Source organism: Leptopilina heterotoma, unplaced genomic scaffold (genome assembly GCF_015476425.1).
Source record: "Leptopilina heterotoma isolate Lh14 unplaced genomic scaffold, ASM1547642v1 Lhet_192, whole genome shotgun sequence".
NCBI classification, from domain to species: Eukaryota; Metazoa; Arthropoda; class Insecta; order Hymenoptera; family Figitidae; genus Leptopilina; species Leptopilina heterotoma.
This window is the reverse complement of record NW_025110911.1, coordinates 299678-313602: the sequence shown is the minus strand read 5'-3', so window position 1 is coordinate 313602 and position 13925 is coordinate 299678. Positions and strand designations below refer to the sequence as shown.

The 13925-nt window shown below is 24.3% G+C and overlaps 1 protein-coding gene across 2 annotated transcripts in view; it reads left to right on the top strand.

The window, feature by feature from the left end:
• The window catches only part of LOC122500960 (protein roadkill), a 202017-nt gene that overhangs the window by 89183 nt on the left and 98909 nt on the right, over window positions 1–13925 (top strand). The gene's annotated exons all lie outside the window — the stretch shown is intronic.

Genomic DNA, 13925 nt, shown 5'->3' with positions numbered 1-13925 from the left:
AAAAATGTGTTTGATGTATAAACTGACGGTTTATATATAATTGAAACTGTGGGTTATCATGGAAACCACAAGTTTTACTGTATATACATTATATATATCAGTGCGATGGAAGGAAGCGGTTCATGATTTCGATAAAAGTTTTAAACGCAAAATCCGGTTTGCATAAATTTTTATACTTTGCAAATGTTAATTGGTTGAAATCTGAGAAAGAGATTATGTTTTGACAAAGAAATGTGTGGTAATATATTTTAATATTTTTTTGTTTTAATATATTTCCACATTTTTAATATATTTTATAGTATTTTACACTTTATAAATTTTAGTTAGTAAAAATTTTTATTAATTTGAATTAGTGACTGAATTTTTGCTTTTGAATTAGTAAATTTTGCTGATAAATAATAATTTCTACTAATTTCTTAGTAAAATTTACTAATTCAAAAGCAAGATTTAAATTTAAATATTAATGATCCACAAGTTGTCAAATTTTGAACGTTCAAATAAAGGAAATATTTTTTATTACAAATATTTTCACAAATCACTGATTGCAATCGAAATTCGTAAATTAAATATTACATTTAGAAACTTTATTATTGATTTTCTCGATAGTGACGCAAAATTATTGTAATAAAAATTTTATTTGAAGAACGAATAAAATTATTAATTAAAATTTACAATTAGTTTACTTTTTCTAAAAAATATTTTTCGTCAAAATATTTCGTATTTTTATTATATTTTATATATAAAATATATTTCACAGATTTTATTATAATTTTTATTTATTTTAGTTTAATATAAAATATTTTTAATACAAAAGTACGAATATTGAAAAAATTCTCTCAGAAATCTTTCGGAATGAAAATTTTTCTGTTTGAAGAAGAAAATTTTAATTTTCGACTAAAAGAAACTTAGTAGCATTTTTAAATTATTATTTACAGTAAAGGAAGAGTATTTTTCGCGAAATTAAAAAAAAATTTCAAGGTACATGTGAAATTACTTTTCATCATTTTTTAGAGGAGATAATGTCGTGCCCAGAGATGAAACATTATAATGGACCTTCGCTTTTTTTTTATTAATTAACAAAATTTCCAGTTTTCATAAAAAAAACTAATTCCTTTAAGGTCAAAAAAAAAAAATACTTTTTCACACTCAAAAAATTTATATTCTTTAACAAAAAGGCAAAATTAATATCTAATAGAATTTATTTATTTACAAATTGGTAAATTTTATTTTATTCAATTAAGATTGATTGGAATTAAAAGTATTTATTATTTAAACTCAAAGATTTCTTTAAATTTGAATTAGTAAAAATGTTTACAAAGAATTAGAGACTGACTTTTTGCTTTTGAATTTTTATTACTAATAATAAAAATTACTAAATTAAAGTAATTTTTATTAGTAAATAGTAGTTTTTACTAATAAATAGTAGTTTTTACAAATAAATAGTAATTTCTACTAATTTATTAGTCAAATTTACTAATTCAAAAGCGAAAAGTCGCAGTCACTGATTCAAATGATTAAACATTTTTACCAATTAAAATTTATAGAGAGTATTATAAATAATTAAAAAAAATGCTTTCGTTTAAATTAAAATTAAATTAATTAGAATTCTAAAAATTAAATTTATTTATAAATTCAAAGAGTTAGCCTTAAATAATATAAATTTTAATAAAAAAAAAGTTCCAGTTTAAATTAGAAGTAAATTAATTAAATTTAAATTTAGATTCTGAACACTTGACTGTCAAGTTATTCATAAACATCGACGTAACTCAAACGTGTCAACGAATAAAAAAAAGAACAATTTTTCTTTATAAACAGTTCGAAAAACAAGTTACAAACAAGCGATTTAAACAAGTTCTCTACTAAATTTATAAATAGCAAATTTAACACCATAATAATAGCCTTTGAAATTCATAAAATACAAAAACGAATGAAAATGATCGAATTTTTTTTTCTTTTCTTTGAAAGATATTCACAAGATCCGATTAATTTATCAAGTCCGTAAAGGAGTTTTGCTTTTGTTTGGGTATCTTGATATGCGAATAAAGCAGTTTCATGGTCAGAGACGGCGCTAAACCGCGGAAACAAAGTACATTTTTTATATGTATAAATATATCTGTATATGTACAGGAAAAGAAGTTTTATAATGCGCGCGCGCATCGGAAAATGAGAAGGATATAAAACGAATATTCAGAGAGGCCTTGGAGTGAATCGTGCTATTTGCGAAAAAAGACGTTTCGCGCACGTGTACACCCGCTACTGCGATATTATCTCTGTGTCGAATTGATGTTATACATACAATAACGTACACTCTTTTAATATGTTTTTCAAACTGAATATACAAATTTACGTTGTGTATAGTATTGTTGGTATGAACATGGAAGAAAAAACAAAAAAGAATTTTAAAACAAAAATACATGATTCTAAAGTTCTGAATGTTCGAATGAAGGAATATTTATTTTTCATTTGCATTCAATTTTTATTACAACAATAATTTTGCGTCACTATCTGGAAAATTAATCTTGTTTCGAAATAAAATGTTTGTATAATTATTATCGCAATCAGGAATTTATGAAAATAATTTAGAAATTATTTAGTTTAGTTGAACGTTAAAAAACTTGAAGATCATGGAAAAATGATCCTAAAGTTCGGAACGAATTTTATTTATTTTTTATTCAAAGTAAATCTTTGTTGGAATAATTTTTAATTTAATGTATTTGAATTTCGCGCCATTGTAACTCTGTGAGTTGCCGTCTAGATGGCATGAAAACTCTCTCGCAAATGAGACGCAGTAGGCAGGGTTTAAGTATAATATAATGATAGCACAAATATATTTCAATTTTTTTAGTATATTTTTCAATATTTAGTAATTTTGAGTCGATCACTATTAAGAAAATTAATTATAAAGCTTCGAAATAAATGGAAATAAAAGAAAATAGAAACAAAAATGTTGAAATAAAAATTTTCTTACTGGTTTATGAAAATATTTGATGATAAATTTGTGATAAAATTTTATTATATTCCTAATATTTCGAACGTTTAAATGTACGACGATATTTTTGCTACTCAATGTAATTAGTATTTTATTTATTTTATTTATTAAAAAAATTATTTTGTATATTAAAAAAATTATTTTAAGGAAATTAAAATATTTAATTTATATTTTCCATTTTGTTTATTAAATTTTCGAAATGATATTTAAACAGGAAGAAGTCGATTATGTAATTTCATTTCCACTTTGACTTTTATTTTCACTTTTACTTTTATTGATAGATTTTTATTTATTTATTTATAGATTTTTATTTTCATTTTCACTTTATTAGATTTTTATTTTCAGTTTCATTTTCACTTTGATAGGTATTTTATTTTAATTTTAACTTTTGATAAATTTTTATATTCCCTTTCATTTTCACTGTGATAGGTTTTTTATTTTCATTTTTACTTTTGATACATTTTTCTAATCACTTTCATTTTCACTTTGATAGATTTTCATTTTCACTTTCATAAGTTTTTAAAAAATGCATTAAAGTGGAAGTAAAAATCTATAAAAGTGAAAAAGGAAATCAATCGCAAAGGGAAAATGAACGTGAAAATGGAAAATTTGTTAAACTGAATGAAAATAAAAAAGAAAATAAAAAATGTCACAGTGAAACTTCAAATAAAAGTGAAAATAAAAATTTACCAAAGTAAAAATAAAAGTGAATTTTTTTATTCAAATTTTAATCGATCGAAATTTAAATTCATTTAAATTGTAATTAATTTTCATTTGAATTATTTCAAGTGCGACAATTTATCGAAATTCTGAATTTAATTAAATTTTAATCGATTGAAATCTCAATATAATTAAATTTTATTCCATTAAAATCTCAATTTAATTAAATTTTAACCGCAATTAAAATCTCAATTTCATTTAAATTTTAATTCTATTCAAATTTTAATTTAACCAAGTGATCTAACTTTTTATAAATTCAAATTTATTATAGAAATTTTAATCATTCAGGGAAGAAAGCTGCACCTAAAATTGCGATACTTTGCTCTAATAACAGCGAAAGTATAAAATTGAGTCAATTAAAAATTTCGATAATATAGTGAAATTTGTAGCTGTTATACAAGTGAAAATATTTTTTTTTCGTAATTTGAAATTTAATTCATCGAAATTTTAAATTAACTAAAATTTTCACTCTTTTCGATTTCAATTTATCGAAAGGTAAAATTATTGAAATTTACTTCTGTTTAAATATTAATCGATTTATATAAACGTTAAACTATTCAAATTTTGAACTACTTAATTTATTTAATTTTATTGATAAAAAATTTAAATTATGTTGATAAAAAGTTTATTTTTTCGAATTTTTCATCAATTTAATTGCTATCAATGCGAATTTTAAATTAAAAGAATTTTCTGTTAAATCGAAATTAATGGAAATAATTATGGAAAAATTTATTAATTTCGATTTAACAAAATTTCTACTACATTTACATAAATTACTTGTTAAAATTTTGCAAAAATTGTATTTTTTTGCAATTGTCATTTGGATCTTTAATAATCTGTATAAAAGTTAAATATTATTTCTTGCAGTATTTGAAAAGTTTGATTTTATTTTTACATTCAGAGATTCTATATATAATCGCTGGGAAAAAATTCTATCTGTATTATTATAAAATTTTTATATATTCATATTTTTTTTATTCTTTTATTGTCGATTATAAAGTCTGTGTAACCTTGCGAGATAAATAAGTTGATTATCTCTCTTTCTCTCTTTCTAAATAATTGATAAATATTAATGATCGATTGACGAAAATTATGTTAATACAAACCTAAAATCAATATTTATTTATTGATTCGGTAACAATAAGTGTAGTTTAATAGTTTTTTCTCTAACTTTAAAAAAAAATTAATCAAAGTTAGATAAATTTTTAGAACGACAATAATTTTTTTTACATTACCACTCAACTTTTTATTGTTTTGGAAATGAATTTTTTCTAACACCAATTTTTCGAATTTATTCCCATTTTCAATAATTATTTCTCCAAAAATTTTAATTGTAAATTTTATATTATTTTATTTGTAAATTTTATTTATAAATTTTATATTTTATTTGTAAATTTTATATTATTTCATTTCATTTCTTCAATTTTAAAGCGACAGTTCTATTTTTTTTTATACAAGTACTTTCTTGGAGAATTTTATTTATCGAATGTGAATAAAAGTGTGAATAAAAATAGAATATTTATATATTTGCTTTGGTGAAAAAATACGAAAAAAAAAATCATTGGCACTCTTTTGCAAGCAGTATACTATATACATAAAGTTGGGATAACCGATTATAAATTCAGTAAGAGGGAGTGGCTTTCTATCATAACTAGTCCCAAGTCCTTCGGACTCAGTGACTTGTTACTTTACTATAAGACTGAAAGCAGCTCACCTTAACTTCAAGTGCCAAGAAGTTACCATGAGGAAAGTAAACGTAAATGCAAGTAACCACCTTAGCTTAAGTTCTTAGAGAACGTGCAGAAACGAGATTATTGACCGGGGCGAACAGCTGTTTAGTTTATCCACCTCGAGACAAAGAGAGAGAGAGAGATAAAGAGAGGGACACTAAGATCGTAAATCATTTTTCTCTATAGGTCTATAAGTTTAAATTACATAACATTTTTTGTTATTTCATTTTTAACATTTTTCATTTTAACAAAATTTTCTTATGGGGGAATTTTTGGTAATGATATCATTACTCGATCATCTTTAATTATTATAAAACATGAAAAAGTCGATCACTCCCAGTCTTTGACTCGGAGAACAGTTTTTCAAAAAAGGTCTAATTTTCGGGTTCAATTCTGTTTTAGAGAATTTGCAGCTCGATGAATTTAGCAAATTAGTGATGATGGCAATTAATTTGAAATGGCTTGAAGTTACTGAAACTACTCTGAAGTTTAACGGAGAGGAAATACTTATTACTTTCTATACACCTGATAATTTTACAAAAAGGTTTAAATCTTTAGGTTTCAGTTCGCTCTTTTGGATAAAATTCTTTTTGAAAAATTGTTACCTTCATCAAATAAGTTTATTGCTGATAGTTGATAGTTTTACATCCGGACATATTTAATGATTTTCAAAGTGATTTTTAACCGCAATCTGTAATAAAAATTCAACAGAGTCTGTATGGTTTTTAAAAAAAGGTTCAATTTTTGGGTTTTATTTCGCTTTTTAGGGTCCAATTCTTTTTGAAAACTTTGTATCCTAATCAAACAAGTTTATTGCTGACAATAATAATCCATCCTGAACTATTTAAAGTTATCTAAAGCAACTTTTGATCAATCCTTAAGAAAAATCCAAAAAAAATCTTCGGTTATTCAAAAAGGGTTAATTTTTTGGGTTCAATTCTGTTTAGAAAATTTACAGTTCGATAAAATTAGCAATTTACTGATGATAGAAATTTGAAAACATTTGGAATTATTTAAAATACTTGGAAGTTCAAAGAAGGGGAGAATCCCGCTTTTCCAAAAAGGTTTAAATCTTCTGTACTCAATTCTGTTTGGACAATTATTCGCCAGGCGAAATTAATTACTAGCACAAGGTGATGATGATGATGATGATACTAATGGTAATGAAGGTCTAAATTAGCCAATTGCCACACGTCCCAAATATCAAGAAAAGCAAGGAACAAACAAGTAAAATTCACCTAAAAACAAAGTTCCATAATCAAAACCTAAATTTTTCAATTAAAACTCTAAACAAACAAAAATAAAAAAGAGTTGAATATTTGCCATATATCAAAGCGAAATACCGTGTGTCTTTATGGCACAAAAGCTCACATTTCGTGGCACGCAACGGTTAGGGAGCACATGAAATGTAACGTGATTAGTTCGCTATCGAATTTCACCAACCATCCTTTGGAAGTATAATGCATGTTGTAAGACCAAAGGAAAAAAAAAACTCCTGAGAGGGAAATGAAGAGAGTGGGGTCTCTCTCTATTCTATGGACATTCTAGTTCCTGGATCGATATGAATTGCGCAAGATCCAACCCAGAGACAAGATCCATCGTATTTTCACAATATAATATTGAACGCGTCATAGTAGCAGTACAAACGACCATCGAAACGGTTATTTTAGACGGTGAGGTCGCCTAGGACGAGTAAAAAGAGCGCCGAGGACATCCTGTGCTGCGTTCAGCACCTCTCACTGTACTCTAGTCCCCGAGCCAAGCCCACGACCGCGACGTAACCCCAATTTGACCTCCAACATTTCCGGTTTGCCTCCCTTTCCTAATCACTTTCGATCTACCTTGCTTGACCAACACTAAAACTCAATTTTCACTTTTATATTCCATTTAATATTATCCCTTTGGGCTGTGCCAAATGAAGGATTATCACTCGACCGAACTGAATAACTGAATGGTTCTTTTTTTCTTTCTATAAAAACTGCTGGGGATTCATTCTACAACCCTTTTTCAATAAAGACTTTTTGTCTTAGGAAGGAAAATATCTCTTCACTTTATATCCTTCAAAAAATTTCTTTTCAAAATATAGAAGAATAGTCTGCAGAAAGTACTATCTGCTCTACTCTCCTTTTCTCTTCTCTACTCTGCAGGAAATGGCTAAGAAAAATTGCTGCTAATTGAACATTGTACTAAATTTATATTCTGCAGAATGTTCCGCTAATGAAAACTATGGTAAATAAAAATTCTACAAAAAAAAAAATTCAGTTACATAAAAATTCTATAGAGTAAAAATCTAGCCAGGTGGAAGTTCCGTTAATTGAAACTTTCAGCGGATAAAAATTTGGTTATAAAGAATTTCTCCTAAATTTCTGCTAAATTTTACAAAAAGAATTTCAAATTTTCTAAACTAAAATAAACTGATAAATAATCAGTTGCTTAAAGAATAGTAAAAGTAAAACAGAAATCCTTATTACACAGAAACATCCCTCGAACAAAAAATGTTTTGCAAACAAAAATCCACGAGGGTTGCCACAAAAACAATAAACTTATTTGATAAATTATAGTTAGATGTGATGTGTTAGATATATGATGAAGCTACAAATTTTTCAAAAAGAATAGGACCTGAAAAAGCGAATTGAAACCCAATTTTACCCCTTTTTGAAAAATTATTACATGTAAACATAATATTTAGTATTTCCTCTCCGTTAAATTTCATCGTAGTTCCAAAAAATCAAAACCATTACAAATTATACTATCATCACTACAACAGTTTGTTCATTGCATAGAGCTGCAAATTTTCTATAAAAGAGAATTGAACCCAATAATTTGTCCCTTTTTGAAAAATCCGAATTTGTACATTGTTATTTGTACCACTTGTTTAAAAAATGGGTTAAAGATGAATTTACAGATGAATTAAGATAACAGATTTACTGAAACGAAATTGTTATAAATTATAATCAATCCTTTTTGAAAAATTGGTTGCTGTACATTATTTTTTCCCCTCCATTATTTTAATGATGATTTAAACTCCAAATAGTTTCGGATAAATCGCCTACCATTATCATTATCATAAATCATCTATTGATATGTTTCAAGCAAATTCTTCAAACGAAATTAAAACCCAACTACTAGAGGCTTGTTATATTTTTTTATTATTACTAACATAAAGAACCATTTTGTAAAATAATTATTTAAATACACCCTTAATGTTTCCGGATAAATTGCTATCATCTAATAGTTCTTCTTTTTCTTCTTCTTTTACTTTTTCTTGAGACTAAAACAATCAATTGATTTTTATACCTGTATATTTTTTTATCGTGTACATAAACTTAAGGTTATTATGGTTTTATCTTTTAATGTTCATGGAGAAAAAAAAGTTGAGAACAATTGATAACTAGTTTCCTCAATTGTTGACTGTACAGTTTGATGCAAACTATGGAAAAGGAGAATCTATAATTTATCGCAGACGAACGCGGGAGAAAACTTTTTAATGAGTTATTTTGCCAACTTTTTTTTTTTAATGTTTCTTCATTGTTATCTTTGAATGATCAATAAATCGGAGTTTAGATAATTTAACTGACACTCAAGAAAAAGAGAAAATTTTTACTATTTTTCTACCGAAAAATATTAAAAATTTTCTCTTTTTCTTGAGTGGCAGTTAGAATTAAAATAATTAAATTTTTAATTTTGTAATTATTTGCGTAAATCGTTTATCAATAGGATTTTAAATCCTGATGTTTCGCTGACGCGTATTGTTGTTTCTTTAATATATGTTAAATGGAGTGTTAAATGTTTTAATATTTATAAAGTTGAATTGCTTTCTAGGAGACAGTTATTTTCATGTCTCCTTATGGGCGAAGGGTTTACTAAATTATATGCGAAACTGTGTAGAATAGCAGGGGTTGAATCGTGAAAAGCAGATATAGAAGCAGGGTAGTTCATTGATCCGCCCAGAAGAGAGTTGGTCTCTCTCAGACTTCTGAACGATATATATTTCTGTATTCGCGCCAATGCATTTTACTATTTAACTTTGTCGGCACACTCTCTCTCTCTCACTCTCGTGCTCTCTGAAACCTTATCGGAAATTTCGTTGGAAAAAAAGAATTTCTTCCTCCATTCGTAAAAACTTTTTCAATATTCCTACAATGTCGATGGATTTGAAGACGTGAAATTGACGAGAATTACAGATGTAAAAAGAATTTTAGTAGGAGAAAGAAATTTGGTAGCAGACAATATAGTAGGAAAAACATTTAATAGCAATGAAATTCAATAGCAAAGAAGTTCAGTAGCATAAAGATTCAGTATCAAGAAAATTCGGTAGCAAAAAGATTCGATAACAAAAATTCAGCATCACAAAGATTCCGTAGGAAAAATTCAGTATCAAAAAGATTCAATAGTAAAAAGATAATTCTGTATCAAAAAGATTTAGTAGCAAAAATTCAGTATAAAAAAGATTCAGTAACAAAAGATTTAGTATCAAAATGATCAGTTGGCAAAAATTTAGTATCAAAAAGATTCAGTTGTAAAAAAATTTAGTACAGTGTTGCCACAGGTCAGAGAAGTCAGAAAATTCAGGGAAAAGTCAGGTATTTTCAGTACAAGTATTACTGGAAAAAATTGGATTTTTAAAATTCATAACAAAACTCTCAATTTTGAATGAATTTAATTAGAAATTTTAAAGAACTTAGTTTTTTAAAAATATTTTAATAATTCAAATTCTTCTGAAATTAAAATAATAAGTTACATTTTTTAATACATATTTAATTAATTATTAAAAATTTTGGATTTACAGAAGAATTTTAATTAAATACACTAAAAAAAATTGAATTTTGAAGAAGTTACATATATATAATTACAGAAATTCAAATATGTATTTTCAAAAGTAATAAAATTCTTCACAGAAATTCAATTATGTTAAAAAATTATTAAAAATTCTTGTCAAAATTTCAAGTATCTTTATAAATATTATCAAATTCTTCTCCAAAATTCAATTATTTTCAAAAATTGTTACAAAATTCTTGGGAAAAATTTTAATTGTTCGCAAAAATTTTCCTCAATTCAATGATTTTCAATATCTGCTATTTTAATAAAATTCTCCCAAAGAATTCAATTATTTTATTAAAAAAATCCTTATAAAATTCTAAGCAAACAAATTTTTTTTTTTATAAATAATAAAAATTTTCCAGCATTTCAATTATTTACAAATTTTTTAAAAAAGTTTTTCGCAATAATTCAATTATTTTTATAAATAATAAAACTATTGTCAGTAATTTAATTATTTTCATAAACAATAAAATTCATTGCAGGATTTTAATTATTTTTGATCCAATTTTAATCGAATTTCTTGAAAAATGTGATTGTTCTTAAAAATTTTATTAAAATTCGTCAAAAGAATTCAATTATTTTAAAATTTGTTGATAAAATTCTTTATAACAATTCAATTTTAACAAAAATTTAATTATTCAATAGATTATTTATTTTTAAATTTTAATAATTGAATTTTCGTAGAATTTTCTAATAAAAATTGATTTAAAAATGAATTTCCGAATAATCGATTTATTAATTATTAAAATAATTGAATTCTTGCAACGAATTTTATTAGATTTTTGTTTTAAATAATTGAATTCTTCTGAGAAATTTTACTACTTGTAAAAATAATTGAATTCTTGCGAACGATTTTATTAGGATTTTTTAAAAATAATTGAATTCCTCTAAAAAGTTCTAATATTTTCTAATATTTTATTTTTTTTAAATAATTCATTTTTTCGAGGTATTGAAATTAAATTTTTATGAATAATTTCATTTCTCAAGCAATTCCTGTAAAATTGTATTAAAAATAATTGAAACCCAACAATGAATTTTAATATTTATGAAAATAATTGAATAGTTGCTAAGAATTTTATTATAATTTTTAAAAAATAATTGAATTCCTGCGATGAATTTTATTATTTATGAAAATAATTGAATAAGTGCAATGAATTTTATTAAAAATTTTCGAAAATGATTGAATTTCTGCGAAAAATTTTGTTATTTTTGAAAATAATTAAATTCTTTATAAGAATTTTATAAACATTGTTTTAAATACCTAATAATTAATTTTTTCCAAATATAATGAAGATGATGAAAATTTTATTTTAATTTTTAAGTAATTGAATTCTTGTGGAAAACTTTATTTGTGAAATTAATTGAATTTTTTGCAAAGAATTTTATTAAAATGCCTCAAAATAATTGAATTTCTGTGAAAACAAAATTTTTTTTTTTTTAATAATTAAATTCTTCATAAGTTTAATTTAAAAAAGGTTTGAATTCAATGTTTTTGAAAATCTAATGGATTTAGATTATTAATTTCATGTAGTAGTAAAATGATTCAGTTATAAAAAAATTCAGTAGCAAAAATTCAATAGCAAAAACTTTACTTGTAAGAAAAATTTACCAGCAAAGATATAATTTAGTAGCAAAAAGAAAAAATTCAGTAGAAAGAAAGAAACGATTCTATTTTTCGGCATGAGACAAAATCAAATTGAAGTGATTAATTTTTATTAGCTAATAGAAATCATTCCACAATGATTTAGAGTTCTTTAAAAAGACAGAATTTTTGATGTACAATCCGGACCACCCAGAAACATTCCATGTTCAAATTCTCCGTGCGTAGAAATCCCTAAATCCCCGCATTTCTGTGGTCGAATGCCTAACCTTGCTCAACCAGAAAATTTTTACTTTTCTGTTTTACACGGATATTTAGGCAAATCGAATATTTTCTTTGAACTTTCCGAAATTCTTTTGCATCCTTTTCACACATCTTTCCGAAAATTAACTCACTACATTATTTTCCTCCTTCTTTTCCATTCAATAATTATTGATAATTATAGGAATTTTACCAAGGGAATTAAATTTACGAACTATTTATTAAAATCGAGATTAAAATTTCCCCAAACAAAAAGAGTAAATGAACAATTAGATGGAAGTAAATTGAAAAATGTTGAAAAATATTGTAAATAAGCTGAAAAAGGGGTAATATAATAAGTAATTAGATCTAAATTGGTATAAATTTTGAAAAAGGGGAAATATTATTAAGAAGTATTTAAATAAAAGAAAAGAGGGGACTTGATTGTTCCAATTATTTGTATAGTTCATTAAAAATAAAAAGACTGATGGCGGGGGATTGATTAAAATTTCAAAGAGCGAGGATTCAACCGCACAGATTTAGTGAGGTGGGGGAGTCATTTAAAAATGCACAATGTGGGTAATTGAAGGAAGGATTCAATTTCATGAGGAACAATCACGAAAGCGCAGCGTGCTAATGACCATCTCCTTGTCGATAAATCCTTTATTCTCACGTCAGTTCAACCTTTTGCTTGAAAAAAAAAATCCACACCATACTGTGTGAAATAAATCGAGAATAATTGTATTTCTCATATCTAAGAAATAATCTACGCATTTTATTTCTGGTATTTAATACATTTCCTCATATCGTCGTATATACGGTAAAGCAAAAAGTAGATATTTTGTCAATTATTTTACCTAATTATTTTTATATTAATTTTGTGATTCTAATACGAAACCTTCGATTTTTTCTATTTCTGTCAATAATTTATTTTTAAATATAATAATTTAATTCTTAAAGAACTATCATAACATTATTACTTATAAATTATTTCAATTATTTTTAATATCTATTTTAATAAAATTTTCCAAAAGAATTCAATTATTTAAACAAAATTTTCATAAAAATTTCACAGGAATTCAATTAGTTACCAATTTTTTTTTTTTATAAATTTCTCGAAGAAATTTAAATATATTCAGAGAATTGAAAAAAATAGTTCTGAGAAATTCAATTATTTCGAAAAATTTAAATAAAATTCTTTTAAAAATTCTGTTAAATATAAAAAAATTTTGACAAAATTCTTTACAAGATTTAGTTAATAAAATTTTTAATAAAATTCTTCTTAAAAATTCAATTATTTTCACAATTAGTACATTTTTTATGAGAATTAAATTATTTAAAAAAAATTTAAATAAAATAATAAAATTTTTCTCGAGAATTCAATTATTTAAAAAAATAATGATAAAATGCCTTATAAATTTCATAAATTATATTAAAATTGATCATAGAATACAATTATTTTCGTAAAATATAACATTCTTCCTAGAAATACGAAATTATTATCAAAAATGTTTGTAAAAATCTTGAAATCCTTTCAATTCTTTTCAAAAAAATTAAAATTCTTCTCAGAAATTCAATTATTTAAAAAAAAAAATTAAGTAAATTCTTCGTCAGATTTCAATTATTTTCAATTTTTTAATGAAATTTCTCTATGGAATTTAATTATTTTCAAAAAGTTTTTAAAAATTCTGAAAAATCCAATTATTTAAAAAAATTTGAATAAAATTCTTCACAAGAAATTAATTATTTTCTTAAATAATAAGATTTTTCTCTGAAATTCAATTATTTTCACAGATAAAATTCTTCACAGGAATTCAATTCTTTA